Source organism: Dendropsophus ebraccatus, unplaced genomic scaffold, assembly GCF_027789765.1.
Source record: "Dendropsophus ebraccatus isolate aDenEbr1 unplaced genomic scaffold, aDenEbr1.pat pat_scaffold_1910_ctg1, whole genome shotgun sequence".
Lineage (NCBI taxonomy): Eukaryota > Metazoa > Chordata > Amphibia > Anura > Hylidae > Dendropsophus > Dendropsophus ebraccatus.
The window spans coordinates 7,995-23,489 of NW_027209345.1; the positions used below are offsets into that span (position 1 = coordinate 7,995).

The following is a 15,495-nucleotide window of genomic DNA, read 5'->3' on the forward strand; positions in this document are numbered from 1 at the left end:
CTCCCCTACTGGGGGGAAACCGAGGTTTTAATTATTTTAAACAAAGGAACAAATTAGATTCAATCACTTCTAGTCCGGAACATTAGTACAAGCTGCAGGCTGTGAAGGGGTTAATCCCCCGCCCCCTCCCGTCCTGTCAGCCTGATGAGCCGCTCACATGACTGCAGGGAATGTCCCGTGTTCTCTATGGAGATGGGGAAGCATGGGACGTGTAAGATGTCTCCATCCTCCACTGCAGCCTGAGGTCCCTATTCAGAGAGGAGCTTGTTTCCGGGGGAGCGTGTTGTGCACGGACCGCTGCTTCCTGTCTGTCCTTCCCACATGTTTTGCTGGTGAGAGAAGAGGAAGTGCAGGCGGCAGATGGGGGAAGAGGAGCTGACAGGGACCCCCTCCCATCCTTACTAGAAGCCCCCGGACTGCAGTGACAGGTGGGAGATGTCAGTGAGGAGGAGGAGACAATGGGGACAGCTCTGTCACTGGCCTTACTGCCCACAGCCACCAATCACAGCGCAGCTTTCATTTCTTACCCTGTCACATGACCCCTGAGCTGGGATTGGTTGCTATGGGTGACAGGTAATAAGTCTGTGCAGTGGATATTGTGTATAGTGAGCGGCCATAGAGACCTCCTATGTCCTGCTACATCTGCTGCCTCTTCTATCTGCTTCTGGGGGAGCTGGGTGACAACCAATATGGCCGCCAGGTGTGCTCACTCACCCAGCTTTCCTGAATCCCCATTATTCAGTCATCCCTCCTCACAGCCTTATAGGCGTCTACCTGATTTCCATTCATTTCAATGCTCTGATCGCAGGGTCTCTGCGCCCAGCGGCTACATTGTAAGTGTATGGGGATGGAGATGACTGACAGCGGGGATGAATATGTGGTGCAATCACTGTGCTCCTGTATCAGGGGTCTACGGCGTCAATATTCACACTTTGCTACCCAGAACCGCAAGCCACAATTGTTATAACCACCAGTGTATGCCAAGCCGTGACCTGTAACCAACAAGACCGACGTGCTTTACTGGGATATGAATTACATGCATAGACTGTGTGTGTCACTCCCATCAGTAACCTGTAAAAATCATCATGCTGTACACCCAGTGGTTAAAGGGAATGTATCATCAGAAAATGACTTATTTTATAAATAATGTTTTTATGTTAAACATATTTTTAAATAATTTTTGGTTATTTTTTTTCCTTCCCATTTTCCATTTTTTCTATCTATATTATAAAATAATCCTGAGATCTTGCAGTTTTCATTCTCACCACTAGGGATTAAACTAAGCTGAGACTTCCTGTTGTGTCTGTGGTGATAAGAGGAGGCTGCTGTAAAGTGATCTGTACAGCATTGCAGCATCATGTGGCACCAGTAGATAGAGGAGACAATAGCAGCTCCCTGTGGAATGACCTCTTTACAGGTCACAGAGTCTTCACAGGTCTCAGTAATGTTTCACATTCATCTCAAGGGGACAGAGTCTGTCTATTGTTGTCTATGTCCATGAGTCTTGCTGTAAAGCATGTCACTAAATGCTGTTAAAAATAGCTCAGGCAATATGGCCGCCACCATGACAATGAACAAAAAAAATTACAGTCAGAAAATAAGAACAGTTTACAATGAAAGAACAAGTGTTAGTATCTGACTCTAATCATTAAAAATTTAGGCAACAGATTCCTTTTAACCTTTTGTGTATCACTCATATTTGACCCCTCTTTCATATCCTGTGTAACCTTGTATTTACGCTATAGTACAGGAACATAGTTTTTTTTAGGAGGCATGTCTGTGTCAAGGGTGGTGCTCGTAGTAAGAAAAAATTCCCATAGCATTATAAAAGTTTATTCTCGGCACTCACCATTTCATGCTTCCAAATTTTTTTATTGTAGAAAAAAATTCATCAGGTTTAATACAAAGGCAACAGGACGTTTTGGCGTCAAGCCTTCTTCAACTGACGCTGAAACGCCCTGTTGCTGTTGTATTAATCCTGATGAATTTTTTTTCTACAATAAAATTTTTTTTTGAAGCATGAAATGTTGAGTGCCAAGAATAAACTTTTATAATAGTACAGGAATATGGCATGCTGGTATCAGTAGTCATTATAATGCACAATTAGTCAGACACTATACTTTGTGTAAGATGCACCTAATCCTCCCTGTTTTCCCAGGTACAGGACTCTCACAGCGAAAGTTTTCTTAGATGGAGAAGGAGAGAGAGCAGATGGCGGAAAGGATATTAGACCTCACCCTAGAGATCATCTACTGGATAACTGGAGAGGTGAGAGTCTCACATGACGTCACTTGTATCTCTAGTAATAAAGCAGGTAAATAACTGGAGGGGAAGGATTGTTAGACTCTCTGTAGTGATCAGTGTCTCCATACACAGGATTACACAGTAGTGAAGAAGGGGTCTGGTGAGTGTGTGGCGCCCCCTGGTGTCAGGTCAGGAGGCTGGAGCAGCAGCCAGAGCCCCATCACCAAGCCTCCACCTCATTCACTGATACATGAGCAGAAGATCCTAGAACTGACATCCACGATGACTGAGCTCCTGACTAGAGAGGTGAGCAATGCTGCTGGGAATGCTGGGACATTATACAATAACACCAAGGGGTGAGGGGTCGTGAGGATAATTGTATCATTGTCTTGTGTCAGGTTCCTATAAGGTGTCAGGATGTCACTGTCTATTTCTCCATGGAGGAGTGGGAGTATATAGAAGGACACAAGGATCTGTACAAGGATGTCATGGTGGAGGATCAGCGGCCCCTCCCATCACCAGGTAAGAGGAGAGGAAACACTGGGGTTATGGATCTCCTGGATCCCCCATCATCTGATCATCACATATATACAATGTATTCAGTCCCTGTGATTATTTCCTATAGATGGATCCAGTAGTAGAAATCCACCAGAGAGATGTCCCCGTCCTCTATATCCCCAGGAGTGTAAGGAGGAGGAAGAGGAAGAGATCCCACTGGATTACCAGGTACATGAAGCTGATGTTTCTGTAAATCCTCTGTAGCTTTCTACATATATATTACATAAAGTAGCAGTGCGATATACGCTGTATATGACCTGGTGTTTGTAGGTTGTGGCTGTAGATGTTTTTTTGTTTCATGTAAACTTCCTCCTGTTCTCAAGGCAACTATTGGGAGAACGCGAGAGAACTGTTTAAAGAGTCACTGTCTTATTTTTTTTTTTTTACAGAAATCAATAGTCCAGGCAATTTTAAGAAACTTTGTAATTGGGTTTATTAGCCAAATATGCCATTATCTGTATTTAAAAAGCCTTTTCCCAGGTCCCCCCCTCCCTCCTCTTTTCCATCCACTGCAAAAAATCAGGCAATTGTGTATTGTTGCATGAGTCACACTCTGTCTGTTCTAGGGAAAGGGGAGGGGGGAGGAGGGCGTTAGCTGGCAGCAGAAAGCAGATAACAGAGAATTACAGACACGGAGCTGGGTGACAGCTGTAATCAGAGCTCAGAGCGGTCAGTGCTGACTGTCAGAGGAAATAATGGGTGATGGATTTGTAGATTAACTCTTTGTTGTCCTGTTTGGGTCTTTTATTTAGCTCTCCCCATAAGAGAACAATGAAGACAGGCGGGAGAGCTTCAAACTGCTTTTTCATGATAAAAAATCAATTTTTTCAGCTAATAAACCCAATTACAAAGTTTCTTAAAATCGCCTGGACTATTAATTTCTGCAAAAAAAAATTCACAACAGTGACACTTTATATATATATATATATATATATATATATATATATATATATATATATATATATACAGGATCTCCTGTGAGCAGCTTTTCATAGTGAGGTTGACACAAAGAACAAAGTGACTGCTCAGTCTCCATTGGTGATGAAAGGCTTCTTTACAGTAAAAGCTGTGATATTGGTGAATAATGTTAGGCTGGGTTCACACTATGTTTTTGCAATCGTTTTTTTTGGAAAAAAACGGATGCAACTGTCTGCATCCGTGTTGATCAGTTATTCCATTGACATTATTAAAAAAGACGGAACATAACGGATCTTTTTTTTAATGGATACAAAAATGAGGTTGACCACGTTTTTGTGTAGGCTTAAAAAACCAATCCGTTTTGATCTGTTTTTTTTATAATGGAAGTCAAGGAAATAACATATCAAAACAGATGCACACAGTTGGATCCGTTTTTTTTCATCAGTTTTTTTGCAAAAAAACAAACAAACAAACCACGAATTGCAAAAACGTAGTGTGAACCCAGCCTTAGTGGGCACAGCTGTCCTCTGCAGGATCGGCTCCCATCATTACATAATAACGGACACATTTCCGCTCATGTGTAATATACGACATTGATTGTTGATCCTGTCTGACCGCCACTTGGGGAGATCCTCCTTTTTTTAGGCAATATTGATGTATGCTTTCTCTGGGGATATAGACCTTTACGTCCATATACAATACACTAGGTTCCTTTTTCCCCCCTCAGGTCCTTAATTTTGAATCTCTGCAAGAAAAAGGGAGTGGACTCAGAAAGCCCATATCAATGTCAGTGGTTGGTAAGAGCCTCTCATACAGCACAATGCATCCTCATAGTTGTACCTCTAATTGTTACTCCAGTCTATGTGTTCCAGTGTACACCTCCGGGTGGGAACTGCCAAGTATTGAGGACTCGTATATGTTCTCTGCAACTGGCAAGATGGAAGTGCCTCATGAGAGTAAATTGTTTCATGTTTGCAAACAGGGACGATGTCGTCATTATCTATTGAATTGTTCCTCTATCTTCACAATAGGACGCCACCATCAGGCCATTTGCAGCACTGCTATATGGCTTTATAACTAAAAGTGCCTTTACACAGAGAGATTTATCTGACAGATTTTTGAAGCCAAAGCTAGGAACAGACTATAAACAGAGAACAGGTCATAAAGGAAAGACTGAGATTTCTCCTCTTTTCAAATCCATTACTGGCTTTGGCTTCAAAAATCTGTCAGATAAATCTGTGCAAAGGCAGGCACCCTTAGATAAGTTAGGCTACCTCTTATATACTGTGTAGCCCTGTATTCTTTTTATACCAAGGAAGCTAACTATAATACTATATTGTGATTAGCAGTAGTGTATATATTTTATTCCCCTCTATTGTATCTCGATCAGTAATTCTTTATAAGTTACAATAAGTGATTATCTTTACACCAATCTATGACACCAATTCCTCCTTTTCCCCTAGGATCCTTCGCTCCAGGACTCTCACAGCTGAGGTTTAGTTTGAAAGGTGATGGTCTTTTTATTGTCAATGAAGCACCAACAATGGAGAAGGAGAGAGAGCAGATGGCGGGAAGGATATTAGACCTCACCCTAGAGATCATCTACTGGATAACTGGAGAGGTGAGAGTCTCACATGACGTCACTTGTATCTCTAGTAATAAAGCAGGTAAATGACTGGAGGGGAAGGATTGTTAGACTCTCTGTAGTGATCAGTGTCTCCATACACAGGATTACACAGTAGTGAAGAAGGGGTCTGGTGAGTGTGTGGCGCCCCCTGGTGTCAGGTCAGGAGGCTGGAGCAGCAGCCAGAGCCCCATCACCGAGCCTCCACCTCATTCACTGATACATGAGCAGAAGATCCTAGAACTGACCTCCAGGATGACTGAGCTCCTGACTAGAGAGGTGAGCAATGCTGCTGGGAATGCTGGGACATTATACAATAACACCAAGGGGTGAGGGGTCTGGAGGATAATTGTATCATTGTCTGTGTCAGGTTCCTATAAGGTGTCAGGATGTCACTGTCTATTTCTCCATGGAGGAGTGGGAGTATATAGAAGGACACAAGGATCTGTACAAGGATTTCATGGTGGAGGATCAGCAGCCCCTCACATCACCAGGTAAGAGGAGAGGAAACACTGGGGTTATGGATCTCCTGGATCCCCCATCATCTGATCATCACATATATACAATGTATTCAGTCCCTGTGATTATTTCCTATAGATGGATCCAGTAGTAGAAATCCACCAGAGAGATGTCCCTGTCCTCTATATCCCCAGGAGTGTAAGGAGGAGGAGGAAGAGGAAGAGATCCCACTGGATTACCAGGTACATAAAGCTGAGATTTCTATAAATCCTCTATATAGTACATCAGAAGGGACCAGCCCATTGGAAAAATGCTGCATATAAGTTCTGGATGATTTTTGTTAAATCTTGAGATAACACATATAATGGAGAGAACCATGGTTCCCCATTTCTAAAGGGTGATCTTGCCAAAGAAAATGGTCACTGTGCGTAATGCATAGTGCCCTGAAAAGTCAGTCCCATGAAGACTGGTCTGATAAAGGGGGGGGGGGGGGTCACAGTGTATATGGTAGATACAAGATATCTCCTTGCAGCTATTTAAAGTAAGGTCACCACAAAGAACAGACCTGGCTGGGGGAAAGGTCGTCATATAACCAGTGATAATTCTTTTGAGGCTTTTTTACGGTAAAAGCTGTGATGTTGGTGAATAATGTTGGTGAGCACAGCTCTCGCCTTCAGGATTGGCTCCCGTGATTTCATGTGACTTAATAACATACACATTGCTGCTGTTATGTAATATACCTGGTTGACTGTTGATCTTTTCTGATTGTCATATAAATAGACCCTTCCTGTATGATAAATTATTTTGCTCCTTGGCCCTTTCATATAGCGTCCCTGGCACTGTCAGAGAGGTGTGCATCACCCAGTGGTTTGCACTATGATAAATGATATGGTAAATCCCCATAATAGTGCCTCACATAGTAATAGTGCACCTTGAAGAGGATGTTCAACTCTAGGCAAAATAAAAAAAAAAATTGCAGGCATAGTAGTACTAGCTTACCCAAGTCCCCTTAGCAATTTCTGCTGTGATCTGCTACAATTTGGGGCCACTGTGGACGTTTTTCTTTTCACCCATCTTTTACTTCCTGGTTTGGATCATTTGAGCAAGGGACCTGCTAAACTACATAGACCAGCATTCTCTGTTTCAGAGCCTACCCCCTTCCACCAGCCTACTTCTTGTAACTCCTCCCACATTCCCTCCCCCCAGTGACCACTAGCCAATCTAATGTAAGAACCACAAAAACCAGCCAGCCATCATTTGCCTATATGATTCCTCAGCATATCCCCAGATGCTGCTGCCTCTGCTATGATAGAAGCCGCCAGCACAGGCAGTCAGCTCTTCTGCATTGCATAAATACAGTATCTATGGAGAAGAGCTGACTGCCACTGAGCTCCAGTGATGTCCCTGCATGTATATGACTGCCACTGAGCTCCAGTGATGTCCCTGCATGTATATGACTGCCACTGAGCTCCAGTGATGTCCCTGCATGTATATGACTGCCACTGAGCTCCAGTGATGTCGCTGCATGTATATGACTGCTACTGAGTGATGTCCCTGCATGTATATGACTGCCACTGAGCTCCAGTGATGTCCCTGCATGTGTATGACTGCTACTGAGTGATGCCCCTGTATGTATATGACTGCCACTGAGCTCCAGTGATGTCCCTGCATGTATATGACTGCTACTGAGTGATGTCCCTGCATGTATATGACTGCCACTGAGCTCCAGTGATGTCCCTGCATGTATATGACTGCCACTGAGGGCCAGTGATGTCCCTGCATGTATATGACTGCTACTGAGTGATGTCCCTGCATATATATGACTGCCACTGAGCACCAGTGATGTCCCTGCATGTATATGACTGCCACTGAGTGATGTCCCTGCATGTATATGACTGCCACTGAGCTCCAGTGATGTCCCTGCATGTATATGACTGCTACTGAGTGATGTCCCTGCATGTATATGACTGCCACTGAGCTCCAGTGATGTCCCTGCATGTATATGACTGCCACTGAGGGCCAGTGATGTCCCTGCATGTATATGACTGCTACTGAGTGATGTCCCTGCATATATATGACTGCCACTGAGCACCAGTGATGTCCCTGCATGTATATGACTGCCACTGAGTGATGTCCCTGCATGTATATGACTGCCACTGAGCTCCAGTGATGTCCCTGCATGTATATGACTGCCACTGAGGGCCAGTGATGTCCCTGCATGTATATGACTGCCACTGAGCTCCAGTGATGTCCCTGCATGTATATGACTGCCACTGATGGCCAGTGATGTCCCTGCATGTATATGACTGCCACTGAGCTCCAGTGATGTCGCTGCATGTATATGACTTCCACTGAGCTCCAGTGATGTCCCTGCATGTATATGACTTCCACTGAGTGATGTCCATGCATGTATATGACTGCCACTGAGCTCCAGTGATGTCCCTGCATGTATATGACTGCCACTGAGTGATGTCCATGCATGTATATGACTGCCACTGAGCTCTAGTGATGTCCCTGCATGTATATGACTGCCACTGAGTGATGTCCCTGCATGTATATGACTGCCACTGGGGGCCAGTGATGTCCCTGCGTGTATATACAACTCTGCTGGATGGGAGAGATGATGGGGGAAGTAGTGTTCACTGTTCTCTCCTTGCATAGAGAATAGTGCAGTGTTCTGTGGAGAAGAAATGGACTATTAGGCTGTATTCCCACGTTCCGTGTTCCTCAAGGATCATGGACGAGGAATGCCCGTGACGGAGTCTCCCCTGCCTGGACAGCATCTGTGATAAGCAAGAAAGGAGTAGTGTGAGTTCAACTGCCTATAGCCTGTCGAGGTTAACCTTGATACCCTGAACCCCAAGGGTGAAAGTACGCACAAAGAGAAAACGAATAAGGTCCTCAAAACAAGTTATAAAAATCGTGTGTCTATATGTATAAATAGTTTGAGACAATATTAACCCCTTAGCGACCCATGACGTATCTGATACGTCATGGTGCCGCTCGGGGTGTTCAGAGCGGGGTCCCGGCGGGACCCCGCTCTGAACGGCGCTGATCCCGGCTGACATGTGCAGCCGGGCAGTGCCTCTATTAGCCGGCGCGGGTCCCGTTGCTGCGCCGGCTAATTAAGCCTCTAAGTGCAGCTGTCAAACCTGACAGCTGCACTTAGAGGCTTCAGACCTCACGTCCCTGGTGTCTAGTGGGACGGATCTCCCCCCCCGCGATGCGATCGCGGGGGGGGGGAGATCCGTTCTTCTGCCCGTGCCGGGCCTCAGCGTCGGAATGACGCTGATCCCAGCTCGGCAATAGATTGATATGGCCTGCAGCAGGCCATAGTAATCTATCACCGATCTAATCGATCTTTGCTGTGTATATACACAGCATTGATCTCTATGAGAGATCAGTGCTGTCTATATACAAGTCCCCCAGGGGGGCTTCTAGTTACAGTAAAAAAAAAAGTAAAAAGTGTTTTTATTAATAAAAAATCCCCTCCCCTAATAAAAGTCCAAATCACCCCCCTTTTTCCCATTTTATAAATATAAATTAATAAATAAATAAACATATTTAGTACCGCCGCGCGCGTCATCGCCCGAACTATTAATTAATCACATTCCTGATCTCGCACGGTAAACGGCGTCAGCGCAAAAAAATTCCAAAGTGCAAAATTGCGCATTTTTGGTCGCATCAAATCCAGAAAAAATGTAATAAAAAACGATCAAAAAGTCGTATATGCGCAATCAAGGTACCGATAGAAAGAACACATCATGGCGCAAAAACTGACACCTCACACAGCCCCATAGACCAAAGGATAAAAGCGCTATAAGCCTGGGAATGGAGCGATTTTAAGGAACGTATATTTGTTAACAATGGTTTGAATTTTTTACAGGCCATCAGATACAATATAAGTTATACATGTTATATATCATAGTAATTGTAACGACTTGAGGAACATGCATAACAAGTCAGTTTTACCATAGGACGGACGGCGTAAATGCAAAACTCCCCGAAATCAAAACAAATTCGTTTTTTTTTCAATTTGACAGCGCAAATGATTTTTTTTCCGGTTTTGCAGCATATGTTATGGAAAAATAATGCCTGTCATTGCAAAGTACAATTGGTTTCGCAAAAAATAAGCGCTCATATACGTCTCTAGGTGAAAAAATGCAAGCGCTATGGACTTTTAAACTTAAAATGGAATAAGCAAAAGCGCAAAAAACGAAAATAGGCTTTGACCTTAAGGGGTTAAAGGTTAAAATGCAGAAATTAATTTATTTATAAAACATGCATAAATATCTAAAAGAGGTTCATCTGGTACCAGAAACTAGTATAATGTAAGCAGAAAAATAAATGCAGAAGAAAATATAAAAGCGAATAAAAGGGTTAAAATATCAAATGGAAGTGAAAAAATTTAAATACAAAGTAGTGGAATAATAAAAATAAAAAGCTGGATGAAAAAAATGAAAGAAGAAAAGCTGCCCGATGTGATTATATGGATAGAATGGCTTAATTAGGGGTAAACAATGATTAAACGGTCAATAAATGTTCTTAAATGAGGAGACAATTTATCTGATCAAGAGTAGTCCACAAGATTATATTCATCCGATTAGCTGTATCTAGTGTTTGGTTAAATATGCCGATAATTAAACCTCGTTCGCCGTTCATGTTAAACGGTCATTGGATTTTTACTTTTTTCAGTGCAGCGGTAATGGTTAGCGCTGTCTCTATACGGCTTTCTAGACACAGTATTTGTGTAAAACTTATTTCAGATAGCTGGTCTTTGTATATATAAAGTGGCACTTGATATCTCTTTTTGATCGCTGTTATTAATAGAGAATGCAAGTGGCACTTAGCAATATATAGTGATTAGAGTCTCTTACGATCGCTGTTAACAGTTATAGATGCATATAACGCTAGTAGTAACAATAGCATTTTGGTGCAATGTGCACCTCTCCCCCTTCCGAAGTTTGCTGGTTTCAGGCCAGATCGGGTCCGGTGAAGAGGTTCCTGTGCAGCGTTTTCTAGTTGAGCAGTAAGCACCTGCAGCGCTGTTCGCCGTCTGATTTATTGGATGGATATCTTGCGCGGCCGCCGCAATCCCAGCTGCATCTAAATTGCTCTTTGTGCCCCATCCCTGATGTCTAGGGGTCAGATCACCCCCCGCGGCCGGGCCTCAGCGTTGGAATGCCGCTGATCCCGGCTTGGTATTCTTCTCATCTGGTCTGCACCAGACCAGACCAACAGAGCCATGATCTAATGGATCGGCGCTCTGTAATATACACAGCATTGATCTCAATGGGAGATCAATGCTGTGTATATAGAAGTCCCCCAGGGGACTTCTAATAACTGTGTAAAAAAAATAAAGTTTTTTCATTAATAAAAAAAATCCTGTCCCCTAATAAAAATTTTAATCACATGTAAAAACATGTTTGGTATCGCCGCATGAGTAATCGCCCGAACTATTAAATTATCACATTCCTGATTTTGCACGGTAAATGTTGTAAGTTCAAAAATACGCCAAAGTACAAAATTGCGCATTTTTGGCCGCATCAGATCCAGAAAAACTGTAATAAAAAGCGATCAAAGAGTGGCCTATATGCAATCAAGGAACCAATAGAAAGTACAGATCATGGCGTAAAAAAATTATACCTCACACAACCCCATAGATGAAAGGATAAAAGCGTTATAAGCATGGGAATGGAGCGATTTCATGGAGCATTTAGATTTTTAAAAAGGTTTTAATTTTTTTAAAGCCATCAAATAAAATAAAAGTTACACAAGTTACATATCGGTGCAATCGTACTTGAGGAACATAGATAACATTTCAGTTTTACCATAGAACAAACGGTGTAAACACAAAACCTCCCCAAATAAAAAAAAAAAATGTGTTTTATTTTTAATTTCGCTGTGCAAATATTTTATTTTCTGCTTTCGAAGCATATATTATGGAAAAATTCGGTCTGTCATTGCAAAGTGCAATTAGTGGCGCAAAAAATACGGGTTCGTGTGGGTCTGAAGGTGAAAAAAAGGAAGTGCTACGGCCTTTTAAATGCGAGGAGGAAAAAACAAAAGCGCAAAAACAAAAATTCTCATGGTTCTGAAGGGGTTAAAGACGTCCTGGCACAGGCAGTGCGGTGACACCATTCACGAATTCCCTGTGTCGGGCGCATTCTAGCCCGCTTATCTGAAAGTTCAGACATCGTGGCACATCTATTACGGAAGGCCGTCCATATTATAACCTGTGCGATGTTCTGTCAGTGGGCCAGAGCTAGGAAATCAATTCATTTCCTTGGGTGGTCAAAAACAATGGCACTGCGGGCCAGAGGGTGACATGCCCGCTTTAGACCTTTACCTGGATATAGGATAACTTCATCTTCTATTTTGTTTTGTTCTCAGGTCATTCCCTCTCAGGGAAGTTATGGGTTCAAGTGCACCCCGTCCTCCATATCGGTATCAGTGAATGGTAAGGGCTTTTAATACGTCTTGTATTTTGTTCTGCCCCTTTAAATAAGACAGGTTTACATAAAGCTTAGGCTAGGTTCACACTGCGTTTTCAGCATCCGTTTAACGGATCCGTTTTTTTTAACGTCCAGAAAAATAGGGTCAGCAACGTTTTTTGGTCCGCCAAAAAAAACGGATCCGTTTTTTTTTATAATGGAAGTCAATGGAAAAACGGATGCACACAAATGAATCCATTTTTGGCAATCCGTTTTTCATGCGTTTTTTGCAAAAAACGGATGCGTTAAACGGATGCTGAAAACGCAGTGTGAACCTAGCCTTACCAGTCGTAGTTTGTATGTTCTCCCCATGTTTGTGACTTGTAGCAAACTCTGTACAAAGCTGCGTATATAAGGAAAGGAATTATTATTATAATTATCTTTTACATTTTAAAGCATAGGTTTTTCCATTTCTGATTCTTGATCCTCATAGGGTTCATGCATCAGTCTTAAAGGGGAATGCCACCCAAAACAAACTTTTTATATGTTACTCCATGTGGGGAGAGCATAACAAACAGCCTGTTCTTACCTTTCTGCTCTCCCCTGGTGTCCTTTTATGTAATCTTTGGGTCCCCAGCTGGTTGATTACGTCTCAACTTTCGAGACTGACTTGTCTAGGGGTAACGGCTGCGCAACCAATCATTGACCGAGACGGGACAGCGCCACGGCCATTGATTGGCTGAGCAGGCTGTCACTCCTCAGACGAGTCCAACTCAGAAGTGGAGGTGGGATTGTTCAGCTGGGGACCTGAAGATGACATAGGATAATTCCTTTAAATTCCTTTCATTCATGTGGTTGACTGCTTGTTTTTGTGATGCTAGGCCACATAAAAAATATAAAATATAAGTTTTTAATTAAAGAAAAAGTGTTGTTTCTTTTTCTAGAAGACTGGATGAGAGGCGGCCATGAACATCTCCTTTTATCTCCCTATTGTGAAGTAGAAGATAATCAGTCGCATTCTGGTGAAAAAAGGACTAAACGTGGACTGGGTGAAATCTTTGTAAGTTCTGAATATGCAGAACCTTTTGAAAAGAAATCTCATCTTGGAGGATCTCAACAAGTTCACACTGAGGAGAAACCATTTTCATGTTCAGAATGTGGGAAATACTTTAGACAAAAATCGTATCTTATTAAACATCACAGAACCCACACAGGAGAGAAACCATTTTCGTGTAGCGAGTGTGGAAAGTGTTTTGGTCAGAAATCAATCCTTGTTCATCACCAGAGAACTCACACAGGAGAGAAGCCCTTTTCATGTCCTAAATGTGGGAGGTGTTTTAGTGAGAAATCACATCTTGTTATACATCAGAGAACCCACACAGAGGAGAGGCCATTTTCATGTACTGATTGTGGGAAAAATTTTAAACACAAATCAAATCTTGTGAAACACCTAAGAACTCACACGGAGGAGAAGACCTATTCATGTTTGGAATGTGGAAAATGTTTTACTATCAGATCAGATTTTTATATACATAAGAGAATGCACAGAGGGGAAAATCCATTTTCATGTTCGGAATGTGGGAAATGTTTTACTCTGAAATCACGTCTTGCTCAACATCAGAGAGTTCACACAGGGGAGAAGCCATATCCTTGTTCAGAATGTGGAAAGTGTTTCAGTGATAGCTCATCTGTTGTTAAACACATGAGCACTCACACAGGGGAGAAGCCATTTTCATGCACAGAATGTGGAAAATGTTTTGCTACGAGAACAGATCTTTTTAAACACCAGAGAATTCACACAGGAGAGAAGCCTTTTTCATGTTCAGAATGTGGGAAATGTTTCAGTCTAAAATCCAGTCTTGTTAAACATCAAAGAATTCACACGGGAGAGAAGCCATTTTCTTGTTCAGAATGTGGAAAAAGTTTCACTGATAGATCATATGTTATTAAACATATGAATATTCACATGGGGAAAAAGCCCTATCCATGTCAAGAATGTGGAAAAATGCTTTAGATACACTTCGGGTCTTGCTAGACATCAAATAGTTCACACAGGAGAGAAGCAGTATTCTTGCTCAGAGTGTGGGAGATGTTTTGCCCAAAAATCAATTCTTGTAGGACATTTAAAAACTCATACTGGAGAGAAGCCATTTTCATGTCCTGAGTGCGGGAAATGCTTTACTGAAAAATCAAGTCTTGTGGAACATCAGAGAATTCACACAGGAGAGAAGCCATATACATGTTCAGTATGTGGGGGAATGCTTTAAACCGTCAATCAATTCTTAAGAAACATATGAGAACTCACACGGGGAGAAGCCGTATTCATGTACAGTATGTGGAAGATGCCTTTAACCATAAGTCAACTCTTCTGAAACATGTGAGAACTCACACTGGGGAGAAGCCATTTTCATGTTTCTGAATGTGGGAAGTGTTTTACCCAAAAAACGCATCTTGTAAAACATATGGTGACTCACACAGAGAAGAAATAAGTTATGCGCAATGTTTGCTAAATGTTAGCAAAAAACAGGACTGGTAGAGCTCACTAGAGGAAATATATCAGCTCTATCATAGGACCTGCTGGGCCAGGATTCCTTCTCATGTGTAACGTAAATGCTTAGCCACAATACAAAAAACCATTACTGTTGTAGCCAAATTTAAGGGGATTTTAAGGGTCAGAAAACTGCGTCTGCTTCCTTCCAAAACCTTCTGTCTTCAGGTTTTGCAGAGTATTGCATCTTAGCCCCATTCACTTCAATGGAGAGGAGCTGCACCTAACCTGTGGACAGGTGTGGTGCTGTTCAGGAAAGTTAGCAGGCATGTTTTTTTATAATCCTTGACAACTTCTTTAATAGCATTTTGAGTGAATGTGCCGCATCCTTCTTTATGAGACAGGACAGTAAAGTAACAAGATTGGTAGGGGTTTCGTGCTATAAAGCGTTGCTGTAGAAGATGTGATATTGATGAATATATATTGTGTTCCTGTCTAAACTATTATACTGTTTAAATGTGTGTCCACTGTGCTCCAAAATGGCCGTGTCCTGTATGTCCGACATTTGAAGAATTAGCTTTTATTTATATGTCACCATTGAAATTGCAGCACCAAGAAGGGAAATTCATCCCATCAAGTACAATATAGATCACTTCACGCCATTCTGCTAATCTGACAGTCTGTCCGGGCAGGGGTTTGCCTCTTGCCATCTTTCTAGTTCACCACTGGGGCACTGGACGTAAACCAGCGAGACATCTCAGCCTACATGC

General features: G+C 42.4%; 1 pseudogene; it reads left to right on the plus strand.

Annotated features, from left to right (window-relative positions):
- The first annotated feature begins 242 nt into the window (after nucleotides 1-242).
- LOC138775696 (zinc finger protein 182-like) lies at nucleotides 243-14,504 on the plus strand (annotated as a pseudogene).
- Nucleotides 14,505-15,495: the final 991 nt, after the last annotated feature.